Raw genomic sequence first — 20,912 nt, forward strand, 5'->3', positions numbered from 1 at the left:
GTGCACACGATTTGGCAGTGCACACGATTTGGCATGACAGAGCCACCGATGATTTGGGACGCCTTGAAGGCGGTTATGAGAGGCAAATTAATCTCGGAATCGAGTCATGTTAAAAAAATTAAATCGGAAAATTATACGAAAAACATAGCGAAACTGAGAGGATTGGAAAGAGACTACCAGAATTCGGCTGATTTAAACACACAAAAGGAAATTAAACTTGTAAAATCAGAGATAGATAAACATCTGACAGAGGAGATAGAACGAAATATTCTGTTTACCAAGCAGAGCTATTATGAGTTGGGCCCGAGAGCCACTAAACTACTGGCGAGACAGACGCGTAAACAACTCGCGAGTAGTCAAATTCATAAAATTAGAGACCCACATACGAATCAATTGATGACAGAACCAGAGGATATAGAGGGTACATTCCAGAGATACTATGAGGAGTTATATGCACAGCCAGAGTCTGCATCAAGAGAGGAGATTACATATTTTTAAAACACACTAGACCTACCAACAATAGGACAGTTACAGAATGATACTCTAACGGGAGACATTACGATAGAGGAGGTAGTGGAGGCAATAAACAGATTAAAAAATGGGAAATCACCGGGCAGCGACGGATACCCGGCAGAATGGTATAAGACATTCAAGGAAGAACTGTCTCCGTTGTTAGTTGACTCTTTTAATTGGACATTACAAAAAGGTAAACTACCACCAACATGGGCAGAAGCGATAATAACGGTCATACCTAAACCGGGAAAAGATAAGGAAATATGCGGGAATAATAGGCCGATCTCAATACTTAATTTGGACTATAGAATATATACATCTATTATCTCTAGACGACTGGACACCTTTACATTGGACTTGATTGACGAGGACCAAACAGGATTTGTGAGGGGGCGTCAGACACATGATAACATTAGGAGGACTTTGCACATCATAGATCAGGCAAACAAACAGAAAAGAGACACGATTTTGGTTAGCGTAGATGCCGAAAAGGCTTTTGATAGGGTTAATTGGAACTTCCTGTTTACAGTGTTAGAGAAATTTGGATTCAATGATAAATCAATACAGATTATTCGAACCCTATATCAAAAACCTACTGCTAGAATCAACATAAATGGAAGCTTATCTAACAAATTCAATCTAGAGAGATCAACCAGACAAGGGTGCTGTTTGTCTCCCACCCTGTTCTCATATTATATTGAACCATTGGCCCAAGCCATACGTGAAAATAGTCGAATCCAAGGGGTGACAGTGGGCGGAGTAGAACATAAAGTGGGACTTTTCGCAGATGACGTCATAATATTCCTTGAACGGCCGAGTGAATCGCTGCCTGAACTACTGGATCTCTTGAACTCACATGGACAGCTATCAGGATACAAGATAAATATGACTAAAACCCAAATACTCACCATTAATTACACTCCACCAAAGGAGATCAGGGAAAAATTCTATTTAAATTGGAATCTAAAGAAAATCAATTATTTAGGGATAGAAGTGACTAGACACTTATCAGGACTATATAGGGCAAATTATGATAAGATTAACCGAGAATTATTAAAAGACATACATCGTTGGTCCACCCTAACATTGGATTTTAGCTCTAAGATTGATTTAGTAAGAATGAATGTATTACCCAGACTTTTATATTTATTCCAGGCATTACCAATAGAGATACCAGAAATACAATTCACATCATGGGACAGGATGATCTCTAGATTCATATGGGGGTGGAAAAGGCCTAGAGTGAGATTCAGAACTCTCCAACTAAAGAGGGAGAAGGGGGGCTTGAGTCTACCGAACCTGAAAGAATACTTTCACTCAGCCCAGTTGAAATTGTTGGTGTAAACCGGATTATAGAGCAAAATGGAAAGAAATGGAAAAATCATTTGGTATGTGCCCGATACAGAGTGTCATAGGAGATAGGGAAACTTTTAAGAAGGTTAGGAATCAAATGGATTCGATCACAAAATGTACCCTGGAAATATGGTTCAGAATACTCAAACACAACAAGGCGGAGAAGGATGCAAATTTATTGAAATGGGTGGCTTTTGATAGCAATTTTAAACCAGCTGGGCATGATGGGGGTTTCAGACAGTGGGCGGATAAAGGCATTACGGCTTGGTGCACACTGGTAGATAAGGGGAAGGTAGTGAGTTCTCTTTCATAGTATTCGTTTCGTATCTCACTATGGGAACGCCCCCTGCGTGACCTCATCAGAAACTGAATTACACTGCGCCAGCCCATTGGCTGGCCCAGGCGACGCTTGTGTCACGAGGGACGGGACCAGTGTTGCCACAGTTACTTTGAAAAAGTATTCTGATTACTGATTACTGATTACTCCTTTAAAAAGTAATCTAGTTACTTTACTGATTACTTGATTTTAAAAGTAACTAAGTTAGATTACTAGTTACTTTTTTAGTTACTATTGGCAGCTGCCTAGGCACCCGACCCCCCCCCCCCCCAACATAAAAATGAAAACTGTTTTTTGCCAAAACTCACTTTATTTTAACAGTAACTTAAATTACATAATTAAACTTTAAACAATAACTTAAAACAACAAAATAAAGAGTCTTTCTTTGCCTCACCCAACATAAATACTTGTTTTTAAACAATAAAATAAATATAATCTTTATTTAACACAGTAACTAGCAAGGAGTGGTTTCACAAAACCTAAAACCTACCCTGACCATTCAGATATGATCCTAATATAATCCTAATCCTAAACTGGGTGAGTCTGAGTTTATCAATGAAGAGTGAACTCAGCTGTCAAGACTGGAAGGAGGCCATGAACACGCTATGGAGGCCATGAACACGCTATGGAGGCCATGAACACGCTATGGAGGCCATGAACACGCTATGGAGGCCATGAACACACTATGAGTGAAACAGTGGAAAGGGGCGAGTAAACCAGTGGTTGTATCTCATTAACAGAAGCTTCTCAAACCTCTTGTCAGAAAGTCTGTTCCTTCTAGGCGTGAGCACCAAACCTCCCAGACTAAAGAGCCGCTCTACAGGAGCGCTAGATGGGGTTGGAGTGTTATACTTCAAGAAAATGTTCTTAATGTTTGGATACTGATTCAGAATCTGAAGCTCATGCCCTGACCTCAAGTAGTCCATGACTTCCTTTTCTGCCGAGTAGGTCTCCTCTGGCTCCGCCTCAAAAGCAAAAAAGTCCATCTCGCCTTGGTTGGCAGTCGTGGTGGGTACACTGGCAGGGCTCTGTGCTGCAGGAGCAGTTTTGCGACATTCTGCTGTGAGAAGCTCCTTTACTTGCTCCCTCCTACCTTCATCTCTCAGCCATCGGAGTTTGAATTTTGGACAACTAGCAGCTGCGAGAAGGGCATCTTTGTTGTCCAGCACACTGGCAAAACGAGTCTGGATAGCCTGAAAGATATAATTTGATATGTTTATTATTATCTAGTTGTAGCCTATAAGGTCTATTATTTATACCTTTATTTACTAATTATGTATGCAATTAGTTTGTGCAACTGACAACCTACATACTGCAGTATGGTGTGACTCTGCTCCATGTTCATGAATAGTGCAATGAAAATGTATTTATTTATCTTTAAGATGGAACAACATAGCATACCTGCACTATGGCATCTGGAAGGCCTGCAGTCATCTTGGATAGGGTGTCTTTCACAGCAAGGGTCTTCTGCATCAGGACTTCAAGTGTGGGCAGTAAAGTCCCATACGGACAGTCACCTTGTAGGATATCCAGTGCTATAGTTAGAGGCTTCATGACGGTACAGTACTCATGCAGGTACTGGTACTCCTGGTCTTTGAAGCACTTCACTCCCAGCTTGTTGCACAGAGTAGTCAGCTCATTCATGGGGATTTCTGCGATTCTCTTTATGGCTTCGTAAAAGGAATTCCACCTTGTGGATGTCGGTACCAGGAGCTTTCTTTTGTTTACCTCCTCCACCGTTTCTGACGCAACGGTAGATCGGCTTGCTTTCGTCCAGAGAGCTGTGCATTTTGCTGTGCTGCTCCTATACACAGCCTTGCTCTCTGGTTTGGAAGTGATGTACTTCTCCACATCACTTGTAGAAATAAGGTTGAGGGTATGTGAAGCACACCTTTGGTGCGGGGGAAGAATCAGCTGGCCATCACTATCATCCTCAGCTGATAGGATTTCTGACACATCTAAAAAAGTGACATCATCCGTGGCCTCCTCCACCGTCTCATCATCGGACTCTGTGACAGCAGGCTGATAGACTTGAAATGCCTTGACAAAGTTAGATCCATTATCTGTCACTGTTGCTACTACTTTGTTGATTAGTCCATATGAAGAGTGAATGTTTTCGATTTCTGCACCAATAACATCATACGACTGTCTACCGCGGATTCTCCTACACGCCAATGCAGCCTTGTTGCGGTCTAATGTGGATCTACTAATCCAGTGGAGCGTTACTCCCATATAGCTCCTATTGTTAGCTGTCCAAATGTCCGCTGTAGTTGACACATAGTCGACCTCGTTCAGCGCAGCCTTCAGATGTTTTTCCATCTCTGCATACTCCTTCTCCAAGTACGAAGAAAAAGATGTTCTGTGAGGTAGCTCGGCATTGGTAGTAGTGGGGATCTTGTTAATGATGGCACGGAAAGAGGGCGAGTCAACTGTGTTTATGGGCAGCATTTCCTCTACAACATACCGCCCGACCAATTTATTCAACTCTCCCACACTTACAGGTTGTGATTTTGTAGGCCTACTGAAGTCCAGCTTTTGTTGCTTGAGCGGTGTGGGACCTCCCGCAGAAGTCGAGGCCGCGGTCTCTGGGACTTTCTCCGCGAGCTTGACTGTGCTGTGCTGAGATTCCAAATGTTTCTTTAAATTTGATGTTGTGGTTTTACCACAGGACAATATTTTCTTTCCAGCACAGAGTGTACAACGAACATTTATGTTCTTGTCATCCTTTGCTGACACAAACTCAAAATAATCCCTATATTTCGAGCTATTTAACGCATATCTCTGTTCTCGCTCCATTGTGTAGGCTATACGCTTCTGTTTACACTGTGCAATCAGCGTGGTGATACACGTGAGCGATTCTGCTGCACCTCGTGTTGAAAACGTGATCACTGACGTCACTCCCCAAGACGCGAGAAAAGCAATAAATGTTTGTTTACTATTGAACATTACAAAGAAATACTGCATTTAGCCTAAGTTATGAGGTAGTAACGCAATAGTAACGCACAGTCACTTGAATAAGTAACTTTAATCCGATTACTGATTTGGAAATAGTATCGCGATAGAATACTCGTTACTGGGAAAAGTAATCAGATTAGAGTAACACGTTACTTAGTATCGCGTTACCGGCATCACTGGACGGGACCCTCCGTCTATATAAGACGTACACACGGCGTCTGTCGTCATTCAAAAACCTTTTCTCGCTTCTCACTGGAGCTGACAACAACTGTGCGGGTGGCTAGAGCTAAACAGTCCACAGATACGAGCGACCAAACTCGTGCCGACGGGCGCTCTGCTGCTAAACTGCACTTTCGTTGACGTTCACAGGAGTTGAAATACTTCTGTTGAAGAGTAGGAATACTCTGACTCGGGATAGTGATACCCCGTGTTACGATTCGAGTAGCAACACTCGCCTTGCTCGGAACGAAAATAGTAGCGATACTCCTCGTTCTGAACGACGCGTGTAGCAATACTCCCTGTTCTGCGAGTAGGAATACTCCGAACGGTTACGGGTAGCAATACCCAGTGTGAGAGACAAAAGTAGGAATAACTTTATCTCTATAACGCACTGCTAGCGGGTAGATAGTAATATCCCTCCCCTGGCCCCTCTGTTTTCCCTTGATAGCTGACAAGCTAACGGGTGAAGTAGCGAGGCCTGCTAGCAGCTAGCCTACAACCCGTAGCCAGAAATGGCTAACGTTGAGGCTAGCGGACCTAGCACAGCCGAGACTAGCCGGAAGACCTGCCCGTGTGGCAAGTCAATGGCTAGCTGGGACACTCACTCTAAGTGTGCAGTGTGTCTGGGATTAATCCACGCCCGGGCCGCTGTTATCTCTACCGATGAGTGTATCCACTGTGCAGTGTTCCCCAAGAAACTTCTCCGCCGAAGGCTAAGTCGCATGGCTAGCCTGTCGGGAGAAGATCCGCTTCTGTGTAAGGCAGCCGAAACGCTGCCATCACAGTCTAACGCGGACATGTCTCCAGGTTTACCGACACCATGCTGGGCGGACTTAGTGCCACATAGCCCTGACATCGGTTTCCCGGTACTGGATGACAAGGGGATTGACAGCTTTACCGCTGCTCGCTATGAGAGAGACTCGGACAATGATGAGGGAGGGTCGCGTGACTCAGACCTCATTTTGTCCACCGATGATGAGGAAGACTCCTCATTATCAATCGGTAGGCGCGGAGCTGGAAAGCCCCCCACGCCTGACGGAGGTAACCAACCCTCCGCCCCGTCTCTCATGGACTGCGACATGCAGGACATGTGCAAGCGAGCAGCGGAGAGGCTGAATATCCCCTGGCCCGTCGCCCAAACCGAAACTGCTATGTCACGCTTTGACGGCAAAAGACTGCAGATGGCGGCTAAGACGGGGAAACAAGTTATGCCGTTCTTCCCCGAGCTACTCGTTGAGATAGCAGTTACGTGGAAAGAACGGCCATTCAGCGAGAAACACCCAATAATCGGGGGTTCTCGACTGGATTGTGAGGGGATGGACTCCCTCGGCCTCCGCCACATCCCACCGGTCGAGCCGGTGGTGGCGCGCCACCTGCACCCGAAGACCCCCGTATCTTCGGCTGCCCCGTCCCTACCCTCCAAGTCGGACCGCTTCCAGGCTAGCCTTACAGACAAGTGCTACAAAGCAGCGGCACTGACAGCGAGGGCTCTCAATGCCTCCGCACTCCTATCAGCCTACCAGGCTGAGCTGGAGGAGGATATGACTGTTAAGCCAGACAATACCCTATGGGAGGAAATCTGCGTTATAACGGATCACATCCTCCGTCTCCACAAGACGGCCATTCAAGCCACGGGTAAATCCATGGCTCTCATGGTACTGCAGGAGAGGGCGCGTTGGCTCGGTCTCACCAACCTGTCGGTGAAGGAGAGAGAAGACATTCTCGACACCCCTATCGTACCGCAGGGTCTCTTCGGTGCAGCAGTCACCTCAATGCAGAAGAGATGTGAGGAGAAAAAGAGAGAGGATGAGGCTATGGAGCTGTGCCTTCCGAGAAGAGCGCAGCCCGCAGCGCCTGTGACCCAGCCACGGCAGTCATACAGACCTCAGGCGTCCCCGCCCCCTCCCCCGGCCGCCGCTTTGGCGAGGAAGAGGAAGCGGGTGATCTGACAGCCTCTCCTCGGGAGGAGAGCGAGTCCAGTCGGCCCCCCTCGCTGACCGCTCTGTACCCTCCCAGCTCCGTTCCAGAGCAAGTTCGGTACGACATGTTCCATACAAAGGTGAGAGACTGTTCATACTGCAAAGTTGTTTGTCGCTCAAGCATGTTAATGCACAATGTATTGAAAATGTCCCGACAAGCGCATCCAGGCAGAGTGCCAAGGGCGTTGTTAACAATGTTGAAGAACATAAAAATAAAAGAGATGTTGAAAACAAATCTTTCTCTGCCATAACGCAGACCGTGGGTCTAACCCGTCCCGCGGCTGCAATGCAGAAAGCGGCCCGACCGCGCACATCGCGGGAAGGCACGCTAGGCGGCTGTTGCGCGCCCCGACCACAAGGGGGCGCCAACAACTCGCATGTGACGAGGTGGCCAGTCAGCCCGCTTTCCACGCATCAGCAGGAATGGGCAGACTGCACACAGTCAGACTGGGTGTTGAGGACACTACGAAGGGGCTACAGGCTCCAATTCTGTGTCGCTCCACCCCCATTCAGAGAAATACTGTACTCTCAAGCTCAGGGCGAACGAGCCAATATTCTCCTGGAGGAAATCTCCATTCTAAGGGAGAAAGGAGCTATAACAGTTGTACCTCTCGAGGAGACCCACAGAGGTTTCTACTCGAAGTATTTTCTGGTCCCAAAGAAAGGGGGGGGCATGAGGGCTATTCTAGACCTCCGCGTCTTGAATCAGCATCTCAGAAAATACAAATTCAGGATGTTGACACACTCTTCCCTGCTAAGTTTCATACGAGCAGGGGATTGGTTCACATCAATCGACCTAAAGGACGCTTATTTCCACATTCCGATATATCCTCCACACAGGAAATATCTGAGATTCGCTTTCCAAGGGATAGCGTACGAATATGTGGTCCTTCCCTTCGGCCTGTCACTAAGCCCAAGGGTGTTTGTAAAATGCACCGAGGCAGCAGTGGCCCCTCTCAGACAGAGGGGTATCAGAGTGGCCACATATATCGACGACTGGTTAGTGGCAGCCACCTCCCGCGAGGAGGCGGCGCGTCACACAGCGGTCATTTCGGAACACCTAACGAGTCTGGGGTTCCGAATAAACATGGAAAAGAGCATGGTGACACCCTCTCAACGCATTGCGTTTATAGGGCTCGCACTGGACTCTATCTGAGCCAAGGCGTTTTTGTCTCCAGAAAGAGTGGAGACGATGCGCGCGACTATAGCGCTGTTTCGCAGGGGCAACATAGTTACCCTCAAACAATGCCAGAGATTGTTAGGCTTGATGGCCTCCGCTGTGGTGGCCATACCCCTGGGGCGCCTGTACATGAGAGGCATCCAGCGCTGGGTGGCCTCTCTGGGCCTGGACCCCCACCGCGACGGTCACCGTCGTGTGAGGGTCTCCAGGGATTGCTCACTGGCTCTGCACCAGTGGAAGGACCCAGGTTTCATAACACAGGGTGTTTCTATGGGACCTGGCCTGAACAGAAAAGTAATCACCACGGACGCCTCTCTGAGAGGCTGGGGTGCCACTTTCGAAGGGAGAACAATAAACGGGGGTTGGGACCCGCACTTACGTTCTACCCATATAAACGGCCTGGAACTGCTAACTGTTCACTTGGCTCTGAAACATTTCCTCCCGTGGTTGAGAGGACATCATGTTTTGGTGAGGACAGACAACTCCACTGTCATAGTTCCGTCCCCAGCTCCGACCCCGGCTCATCAGCCGGCTATCAGTGGCGCCAGGTGTGGCCGATTAAGACCGCGACTGGTTCCTACTTAAGCCCTGCTCCTGCTTCCAGTCAACGCCAGATCGTAGCCACTTAATGGATTCCCTGCCTGCCGACCTCCTGCCTGTCTGACTACCTGCCTACCTGCCTGACCTCCTGCCTGTCTGACTAACTGCCTACCTGCCTGACCCCCTGCCTGTCTGCCGACCACTCTACCTGCCTGACCCCCTGCCTGTCTGCCGACCACTCCGCCTGCCTAATCCCCTGCCTGTCTGCCGACCACTCCGCCTGCCTGACCCCAGCCTGTCTGACTACCTGCCTACCTGCCTGACCTCCTGCCTGTCCGACTACCTGCCTACCTGCCTGACCCCCTGCCTGTTCTACCTACCTCCAGCCAGATTCCCCTAACACCCCAACCCTACAATAAATATATATTATTGTTGCACTACCTGTTCTCCGTTGTCTGCTTCTGGGTTCCGCCCTCTGGTCGTGACAGTACGATCTGGCCATGTCGAACCCAGCAGACACCGAGACAGTCCGTCGGGACCGGTCCCCATCGTACTCTAAGCGCCGAAGCAGATCTGGATCCCAAACACACTCAAGGTCCAGAAGCCCAGTGCGCAGGTCCAGTAATTACACCGCGTTGGAGAGACACGACTCCCTCCTACAGGAGATTGTGGGGAGGCTCCGTGACTTTAACACAACTCTGACCAGTTTCCAGGACACGGGAGTAGCCGCCGTTGCTAATGCTTCACCGACCGCCCCCCAGCCCCTGCCCGCTCCTGTGATCCGAGAGCCCCGGGTCCCCATGCCGGATCGTTACGACGGCAAACAGGGTTGCTGCCGTTCGTTCCTCATGCAGTGTGAGCTAGTGATAGAACAACAGCCTACGTCCTTCTCCACAGACCGGGGTCGGGTTTACCTTGTAATCGGTCTCCTCCGTGGGGCCGCTCTGGAGTGGGCGTCGGCACTGTGGGAGAGACGGGACCCGCTCATTGCTTCCTACGCAGCCTTCTCCGGTGAGATGAGGAAAATATTTTATCATCCGATCCGGGGACAGGACGCTTCCAAACGCCTTCTCGCCCTCCGTCAGGACACTCGGAGTGTAGCTGACTATTCTATTAGTTTCTGCACCCTGGCAGCTGAGAGTGGGTGGAACGATGCAGCCCTCATCGCGGCGTTCACCGGTGGACTCGCGGAGACCATCAAGGACGAGCTGGTGTCACATCCGGAGTCCTCTGATCTGGATGGATTAATCTCCCTGGCTATCAGAGTGGATAATCGCCTAACAGAACGGAGACGGGAACGCGGAAGTCGTTCCCCCGTTAACTTCGTCACCCGGCGTGCTTCGTTTCCTCTAGACCCAATTAATTATTCTCGCCCGTTTCAGCCCGACGTCACTCCTAGAGAGGAGATGTCCTCTGTCCCCGAACCTATGCAGCTTGGTCGGATGCGTCTCAGCCAGGAGGAGCCCCGCCGGCGTTTGGAGAACAACAGCTGCCTTTACTGTGGGGAGCTTGGACATTACCTCTCCACCTGTCCCACTCGGCCGTTAAACCGGCAGGCTCGTTAGGAGAGGGGAGGACCCTAACGAGCCGTTCTGCTATCCCTGCCTCTCCCCGCACCCGGACCCAGCTCAACGCCACTATCACCGTTAAAGGTCAGTCCACTGTGTTCCCTGCTCTCATTGACTCTGGTGCTGATCCACCAGTCCCCTAGATGTGCCCCTAGAGGCCATCGCATTGGATGGCAGGCTCCTCGCCAAGGTTACGGATAGGACGGAGCCTGTGTCAATGTTGCTGTCCGGCAACCACCAGGAGGAGGTGAGTTTTTTCATCACATGCACTCCCCATGCTCCCGTTGTTCTGGGTCACCCCTGGCTGGCTAGACATAACCCTAATATCAACTGGGCCCATGCCAGGGTAGATAGTTGGAGCCTCGAGTGTCATGCCACCTGCCTCCGGTCCACTGTGTCAACTTCTGTTTCCTCCCAGGCACCCAGACCAGAGGTCCCTGACCTGTCTTCTATTCCGCCGGAGTATCGGGACCTCCAACAGGTGTTCTGTAAACAGCTAGCCCTTTCCCTACCCCCTCATCGGCCCTATGATTGCGCCATTGACTTACTGCCCGGAGCACCCCTGCCTAGCAGCCGCCTGTACAGCATCTCTAAACCCGAACGGGAGGCCATGGAGTGTTACATCAATGACTCCCTGGCTGCTGGCCTCATCCGTCCCTCCTCCTCACCCGTGGGCGCTGGTTTCTTTTTTATTGCTAAAAAGGACAAGACTCTGCGGCCCTGCATAGATTACAGGGGGCTTAATAACATTACCATCAAGAACTCTTACCCTTTACCCCTCATGAACTCTGCTTTCGACTCTCTCCAGGGAGCCACAGTGTTCACGAAGCTCGACCTCCGCAACGCCTACCACCTGGTTCGTATACGAGAAGGGGATGAGTGGAAAACAGGGTTCAACACTCCCTTAGGCCATTTTGAATACCTGGTTATGCCTTTTGGCCTCACTAATGCCCCTGCTGTGTTTCAGGCCTTAGTCAACGATGTCCTCAGGGACATGATAGGCCTTTTTGTTTTCGTGTACCTCGATGACATTTAGATTTTTTCTAGGGACCCAGTCACCCATGTCCAGCATGTCCATCGGGTGCTCCAGCGCCTCCTCGAGAACCGGCTTTTTGTCAAGAGGGAGAAGTGCGAATTCCATGTCCCGTCGGTATCATTCCTGGGTTACATCGTCTCTAATGGACAGGTGAGGATGGACCCCGCTAAGGTGAGAGCAGTCCTGGAGTGGCCCGTCCCCAGTAACCGTAAGCAGCTCCAGAGATTTTTAGGGTTTGCCAATTTTTATAGGCGGTTCATCTGCAACTATAGCCGTGTCGCGGTCCCACTCACTGCTCTCACTTCCACTTCCTGCCAGTTCCGTTGGACCCCCGAGGCCGAGAAGGCATTCCTCGACCTCAAGAACCGCTTTACCTCAGCACCCATCCTCATTCAGCCGGACCCCTCCAGGCAGTTCGTGGTGGAGGTGGATGCCTCGGACATCGGGGTGGGGGCCGTCCTCTCCCAACGCTCTACGGACGGTAAGGTCCATCCCTGCGCCTTCCTGTCCCACCGTCTCTCTCCGGCGGAGAGAAACTATGACGTGGGTAACCGTGAGCTGTTGGCCGTGAAGCTGGCGTTAGAAGAATGGAGGCATTGGCTGGAGGGCTCGGAACAACCCTTCCTCGTGTGGACAGACCACAGAAACCTGGAGTACATCCGTACGGCTAAACGGCTCAATTCCCGCCAGGCCAGATGGGCGCTGTTTTTTGGCCGTTTTAATTTTTCTCTCACTTTTAGGCCGGGATCCAGGAACGTGAAGCCCGATGCCCTGTCCCGCCTTTATGACAAGGAGAGTGAGACCAGCTCAGTACCGGACACCATCATGCCGGCCACCTGCGTGGTCGCGGCCGTCACCTGGGAAATTGAGGAGGCGGTCAGGACCGCTCAGCGGGCTCAGCCCGACCCTGAAAACGGTCCTCCTGGTCGCCTATTCGTCCCTGACACGGTGAGATCCCGGGTGCTACTATGGGCTCACGCCTCCACCCTCACCTGCCACCCTGGGGTGACTAGGACCCTGGCGTTCCTCCGCCGGCGCTTATGGTGGCCAACCATGCCTGAGGACACCAAGGCCTTTGTGCTGGCCTGTTCCGTGTGTGCCCGGAACAAATCATCTAACCGGCCCAGTTCGGGCCTACTGCGCCCTCTGCCCATTCCCCGTCGCCCCTGGTCCCATGTGGCCCTGGATTTCGTTTCTGGCCTGCCTATGTCTGACGGTATGACTGTTATTTTGACTGTTGTCGACCGTTTTAGCAAATTTGCCCACTTTTTGCCCCTGCCCAAGCTTCCTTCCGCCAAGGAGACGGCGGATCTGTTGGTGAGAGAGGTGTTCCGGCCCCACGGCCTACCCACTGACGTGGTGTCTGATCGGGGACCACAGTTCACCTCGGCGGTCTGGAAGGCTTTCTGCTCCGGCCTCGGGGCGTCCATCAGCCTGACTTCTGGGTTCCACCCCCAGACCAACGGCCAGGCGGAGAGGGCCAACCAGAAGCAGGAGTCCCCCCTGCGCTGCTTGGTGTCAGCCAACCCTACTACCTGGGCGTCCCAATTACCGTGGGTGGAGTACGCCCACAACACCCTGGCGACCTCGGCCACAGGTATGTCGCCTTTTCAGTGCCTTTACGGCTATCAGCCTCCCCTGTTCCCTTCCCAGGAGGAGGAGATCCTGGTCCCGTCCGTCCAGGCTCCCGTCCGCCGCTGCCATAGGACCTGGCATCGGGCCCGTGCCACCCTTCTTCGGGCGTCGGAGCGTTATCAACGACAGGCCAACCGTCGGCGTATCCCTGCTCCCAATTATGCCCCCGGGGACAAGGTATGGCTCTCCACTAAGTATCTACCACTAAGGACTGAATCCAGGAAATTGTCCCAGAGGTTCATTGGTCCCTTCACCATTGAGCGGGTGATCAACCCCATGGTCATGCGCCTCAAGCTTCCCCGTACCCTCCGTGTCCATCCCTCCTTCCATGTTTCCCTCCTCAAACCTGTGTCCTCCAGTCCCCTGTCTCCTCCAGTTCCCGACCCCCCCCCCCCCAGGATGATTGATGACCTCCCTGCCTACACCGTCCACCGCCTCTTGGATTCTCGTCGCCGTGGTCGAGGTTTCCAGTACCTGGTGGACTGGGAGGGCTATGGCCCTGAGGAGAGGTGCTGGGTCCCTCTGCGACAGATCCTCGACCCTACGCTCGTCCAGGACTTCCACCGCCGACACCCCGGCAAGCCTGGTGGTCCGCCCAGAGGCGTCCATCGGAGGGGGGATACACAGTTCCGCCCCCAGCTCCGCCCCCGGCTCATCAGCCGGCTATCAGTGGCGCCAGGTGTGGCCGATTAAGACCGCGACCGGTTCCTACTTAAGCCCTGCTCCTGCTTCCAGTCAACGCCAGATCGTAGCCACTTAATGGATTCCCTGCCTGCCGACCTCCTGCCTGTCTGACTACCTGCCTACCTGCCTACCTGCCTGACCTCCTGCCTGTCTGACTACCTGCCTACCTGCCTGACCCCCTGCCTGTCTGCCGAACACTCTACCTGCCTGACCCCCTGCCTGTCTGCCGACCACTCCGCCTGCCTAATCCCCTGCCTGTCTGCCGACCACTCCGCCTGCCTGACCCCAGCCTGTCTGACTACCTGCCTACCAGCCTGACCTCCTGCCTGTCCGACTACCTGCCTACCTGCCTGACCCCCTGCCTGTTCTACCTACCTCCAGCCAGATTCCCCTAACACCCCAACCCTACAATAAATATATATTATTGTTGCACTACCTGTTCTCCGTTGTCTGCTTCTGGGTTCCGCCCTCTGGTCGTGACATCCACGGTCGTTGCCTATGTAAACAGACAGGGGGGACTGAGGTCCCACCAGTTACACACTATGGCACACAGACTGATAGTGTGGAGCAGTGTACACATGCGGTCGCTGAGAGCAACCCATGTACCGGGCATTCTGAACTACGGAGCAGATTTGTTGTCCAGGGGCAACCCACTGTACGCAGACTGGAGACTTCACCCCGAAGTAGTGAAACAGATTTGGTCACGATTCGGTCAAGCGACCGTGGACGTTTATGCTACGGCAGAGAACTTCCAGTGTCCTCTGTTCTTCTCTCTGCGCGATCGGGGAGCCCCGCTGGGAGTGGACGCATTAGCGCACGAGTGGCCGAGGACCCTCCTGTATGCGTTCCCACCGGTGGCACTCATTCCCCCGACTCTGGCCAGAGTGAGGGAAGGAGATCTGTCCATGGTGCTGATAGCCCCGCGTTGGCCGGGAAAGCACTGGTTGGCGGAGATTTTTCAACTCCTATCCGGTCCGCCATGGCAACTACCGCTGCGCAGGGACCTGCTGACCCAGGCGCGGGGGGAGATATTCCATCCCCACCCAGAGAGATTGTCTCTGTGGGCCTGGCCAGTGAAGGGTTCAACCTTGCACTAGTGGGTCTTCCCCAAGGGGTGATCGACACTATTCAGTGCGCCAGAGCCTCATCAACTAGAAAGTTGTATGGGCATAAGTGGCGTGTGTTCGAGACTTGGTGCTCAGAGTCACACGCTGTCCCTTTTCAGTGTTCTGTGACAGTTATTCTGTCATTTCAACAGGACCTGATTGAGAGGGGTAAGGCTTTCTCAACCGTTAAGGTCTATTTGGCAGCTATTTCGGCTTGTCATATTGGCCTGGGTGGAAAGTCGATAAGCCAGCACCCGTTGGTGTGCCGGTTTATGAAAGGGGCCCGAAGGAAATTGCCTACGTCTAGGCCGTTAGCTCCTTCATGGGACCTCCCTATGGTAATAGATGCTCTCTCCTGCCCACAGTTCGAACCGCTGGATCAGGTGGAGGTGAAAGTGTTAACGCTAAAGACTAATTGCTTGCTTTGGCTTCGGCTAAGCGCATAGGTGAAGTCCATGCGCTCTCGGTGCACCGAGAGTGTACAAAGTTCTCCCCAGGGGACTCGAGGGTCAGTCTGATGCCTAACCCAGCCTTTATTCCGAAGGTTATAGGCTCTTGCACCCCTATAGAGTTGGCTGCCTTCTATCCCCCGCCTTTTGCCTCGGAAGAGCACAGGCGGTTGCATACTTTATGTCCTGTCTGCGCGCTGCGTGTTTACATAGACAGGACTCAGGGTTGCAGGAAAGGTAACCAGTTGTTTGTATCCTGGGCGAATCCACACACGGGAAAGCCAGTGTCGAAACAGCGCCTTTCCCATTGGGTAGTGGCGGCTATTGCCTTGGCTTACGAATGGGTCTACAGCCCCCCGCGGGCTTACGTGCACACTCTACTAGAGGTTTGGCGACCTCCTGGGCACTCTTTAAAGGGGTGTCTATTCAGGAGGTGTGTGCGGCGGCGTGCTGGGCTTCGCCCCACACGTTCGCTAGATTTTATAGGTTGGATGTTACGGCTCCAACGCTATCACACTCAGTCCTCAGTTTGGGTTCCTCTTAGGATGTAGTTCCTAGAGTGTGAGGGTCCATTCTGGGACAGTTGTCGTTTTACAGGCAGGTCTGGCAATACGGGAGTAAGTATATTCCCATAGTGAGATACGAAACGAATACTATGAAAGAGAACTTTAGGTTATTTACATAACCCCGGTTCTCTGAGTAGTATTCGTGAGTATCTCACCGGACCACCCTTCTTGCTTTAGAAGTGAGAAAGAGGTTGCTTGTTTTGAATGACGACAGACGCCGTGTGTACGTCTTATATAGACGGAGGGTCCCGTCCCTCGTGACACAAGCGTCGCCTGGGCCAGCCAATGGGCTGGCGCAGTGTAATTCAGTTTCTGATGAGGTCACGCAGGGGGCGTTCCCATAGTGAGATACTCACGAATACTACTCAGAGAACCGGGGTTATGTAAATAACCTAAAGTTTCCAGGACTTGAAAACTACATACGGCCTGGATTGGAGGGAATTCTACAAATATCTTCAGATGCGGGATTACTTTGGGAAACGGATTGGACAGGAACTCTCCCTAAAAGTGAATGAGGTGGTACAAGTTATGATTGATGCATATAAAGGGATGCAGGTCAGGGCTATATCTACATTGTACAAGGCATTGATGAGTGGCAAAAAAACAACAGGGTATATAAAAGAAAAATGGGAAACAATTTGATATAGAAATATCTGAAGATGATTGGGATAATATGTGGGAAAAACATCAGACCTCAACCTGCTCACGAGCATGGAGAGAGTTTTCCTGGAAAAATCTGATACGTTTTTTTATCACGCCCAAAATAGTAAATAACTATTCGGATACAAGGAAGTCATGTTGGAGGAATTGTGGGGTATCTGAGGCTAACCATGCCCATATATTCTGGAATTGCCACAAAATAATAGGGTTTTGGGAAATGATACATGGGATAACACAAGAAATTCTGGGTTACAAATTTCCTATGAATCACAAGCTACTCTATATGAGTAATTACACAAAAAATGAGATACAGGTTGGGGACTCTTATCTATTCAAGATACTCATGGTCGCTGGGAAAAAGGCTATCACAAGGAAATGGGGTACGGAAGACATACCTACTCAGGCCCAATGGGTAGACACAGTGGGGGAAATCCATGTTATGGAAAGACTGACTCACAGACTACGACTTTTAGGACCACAGATGGACAACAAATGGATGAAGTGGACTCTATGGCAATTGACACAGACTTGAGACATGACAGCAGTAGCTTTTTCTTTTCCTTTTAATGTTTTTCTTTTGTTGTTTTTGTTGTTGTTGAATTGTTGTATTATTGTTCTTATTGTTGAATAAAAAGAAAATTGCAAAAAAAATATCAATGTTGGACTCATCTCTCCAGAGAATGGACTTCCAGAAACCTCCAGGCTGGTCCAGATGGTCTTCGGCTGTTTGGTTATTTTTTGACAGGAGAGGCTTCCTAGCAACTTCCTAGCGACCCTCCCATGAATACCATTTTGATTCAGTGTTCTTCTTATTGTTGAAGCAGCAGTTACCTGAGATGCAGCAAGGGAGGTCTGCAAATCTCTAAATATTATGTTTGGGTTGGTTTTTACCTGATTTGTTCTTTTTCTTGTGGCTCTTGGGGATATTTTTGAAGTGTGTCCACTTCTAGGCCGAGTTGCTGTCATGTTAAATGCTCTCCCGTTGTAAATGATTTGCCTCACAGTGGACTAATGGAGTTCAAATCTTATACAGCCTTCTGCAGACTGATGTGCTCTCACTAACGTCTTCCTGATGTCCTCTGAGATCACCTTTCCTCTCGGCATGGTGTGTTTTGTGTTCACCTGTATGGATAACACAAAACTGACCAGGTTTCTTATCTCAATTTATAATAATAATAATTCATAAAATGTATATAGCGCTTTTCCGAGGCTCAAAGACGCTGACAATATGGGAGAAACGGAAAAACACAGAAACAACAAGCAACAGATAACATGGGCACATGGAACACAGAGTTAGCGAACGGGGAGGGCGGGGGGTGGTAGGGACGGGAGCATACCTATGTTCCCCGGGTCCTATGTTCCCCGGTTCCCCGGTTCCGAAAAAGGGTCCTATGTTCCCCGCTTCCGAAAAAGGGTCCTATGTTCCCCGGGTCCTATGTTCCCCGCTTCCGAAAAAGGGTCCTATGTTCCCCGGGTCCTATGTTCCTCGCTTCCCAGTGGTGTAGTCTAGTTTTTTCTAGTGGGTATACTGTGATTTTGCCCTCCCAGTCAGAGCGACACCTGTCCCGTAGCGACACCCCATAAGCGCCACCACACTCACTTATGCATACAGTATGCATCTACACCGGTGTTTGCTGCCTTGGGGGGGGGGGGGGGGGGGGGTGGCATAGACTGTACTTGTACATCAAGCTGCCTCACGCTACAGAAACAGGAGATAGGCTCCTGCCCCCTAAGGGCCGTTAGGCTCGAGAACCATCGGTTCTCAAGGCTACTTATGTGGTCTTGACTACATGTCCACTTTCTCACCTGGTTCTTGCTCTCTCTCTCTGGTGTGCTGACTCCATCCTGCTCTCTCTCCTTCTCTCCCTCTCTATCCTCCTCTCTCCCTCTTTTGCTGTCAACCAAAAGGCAAACATAACAACCAGAGTATTTATAATTTAATAAGAGGTATAAATTGAATTCATATCAAATCATAACATCATTCTAATTGAATATTGGGTTGCTGTGGGCAATGCAGTCAGATACTGTCTTTACTTACTCTCTCACCTGTAAGAAAATCGTATGTCCAACTACCAAAAACAGACATTTCCAATGAGTGAGGGTTTGTTCCAATGCTTCAATCCACTGTCCATGTACTGTAAATATACCATTATGGTATTACCATAAAGCCCAATTCTAGCAGAATAAGAAAGATAGTATATCTACTTTAAGTAAAATAATAAAGTGCATCCAGTTAGCTCTTTAGCTGGCATGTGTGCAGCAGACTAGCTCATCTCATCACCTCTGAGCTAGCTTGCTAGTTATTTGACACTATTATTCACACCATGAAACTATAATCAGACACTTTCTAATCACAATAATAACGACTCATTTGAAGTTACCAACCTTCTCTGTCAGAACACAGTAATTATATTTGCTAACGTTTCAACTTGCTTACTTTCTTCTACAGAGCTTTCACCCTGCAAAAACTCTCTCGCGTCGCACGCGCACACAAAACAAAAACAAAAACCATTCTCCAGCGGCACGAAGCTGTGTGTGGAGGTCTGACCCGCCCGCGAATTTGCGAAACCTAGGATGGTAAGGGGAGGCAGGGCAATACCGCTACCTGATTGGTTGGCGAAGCACTCCCTCATTGCCCCCTCATTGGCTGGCGAGACTCGTGCCCTGCCTCCCCCTACCATCCTAGGTTTCGCAAATTCGCGGCCCGCCCACCCCAAGGCTCTGTAGGGGAAATACTGAGACTAGCATTCTGAATGACTGGTTATGCGATAACAAACATGTCAGAAAGTTCGAAGTAAGTGCTTCGTAACACAGACGGGGTGAATGTTATGAATGAAAGTGAAAGTTCTGTCACAAAACGCCGTTACGTATCCTCGCGCATTTTTTAGTGGGTATACGCAAATCCTTGTCCTTTCCTAGTGGGTATACAGCGTAGTCCTGCGTATCACGTAGACTACACCACTGCCGCTTCCTCCTGTGTGGAGGTCAGACAGGCAGACCGTCTGATCCGCACCCAAGCGACCCCAGGTGTCGTTATGTGGTACTGCATGAGAGTTTGACGTGTCTATAGACATGGGTCTTAAGATGTCTTGGAAATATGAAGAACACAATGAATGTCATAGTATTGTCTCAGCATTTTATTATTTAAAAAACAACATACACAAATACATAATCATACTGTGTATTACTAATTGATAAAGACATTTACAGGAAATTGCAGGAACTATTATAAATAGGAACAAAATGATTATGTGTACAACATTATTATATGAACAAAATGATTATATGTACAAAACCTTTTGTAGGTAGGACACTATTGGACCTCGGCCCAAATCTAGTACTGAACCTGACCCCCCATGCTAAACCATTTGGAAGTACAGTATACTAGGACTCCAATTCAGACACACTGGGGGGCTGTCACAAATCTACTAACTCTAATTATTTAAAATACAAATAAATAAATAAACAAGAATGTGTTGTGTAACAACTCCCCCAAGATTCCCCTCCACCACAGAGAGACTAAACTGTCCTTCTGAAAGAGACTACACTGACATCCTCCATCCCAGACAGACTACAATGGCCACCATCACAGTGTGACATGGGAGAGTTACTCCATATGAGAGCGGAGAAACCTATTCTTCAGGTAGCATGTGTTCCTGATGTTGTGGACTACTCTTTTATCAACAATTTCACAGTATTGCCCATTGGTGGCAGTTGACTTCATACCTATCCCAACAAGTTGGCGTGGTTCCCAAAAACATTTATGATGTAGGAACAGGAGGGTGTCAGTGATGGCTGAGGGTGGGAAGAGAAGCTTTGCTCCCTCCTTGTACTCTTCACAGCCTGTCAGGGGATCTTCTCTGTGGAGTGGCAGGAACACGGTCCCTTCAAACAGGAGCTGTGGATTCTCTGAAAATAAAAGACATCAAGTATTAAGGTAGGCTATAGATTCCCATCAATATTTTTTATACAAGGTCTTTCAGTAAGACTATTTTACCTGACATGGTAGCCCATATGCCTGTGATTTTCACCGGTTGCCTGTGGTTCCTGTCTTCACCAAGTAGGGTTGGGTTGAGTTGGGTTGGGGTTGTCTCCACAAATGACCCAACTCTGATAGTCTTTATATCAAATC

Source organism: Nansenia antarctica (genome assembly GCF_963989245.1).
Source record: "Nansenia antarctica genome assembly, chromosome: 4".
Classification (NCBI taxonomy): domain Eukaryota; kingdom Metazoa; phylum Chordata; class Actinopteri; order Argentiniformes; family Microstomatidae; genus Nansenia; species Nansenia antarctica.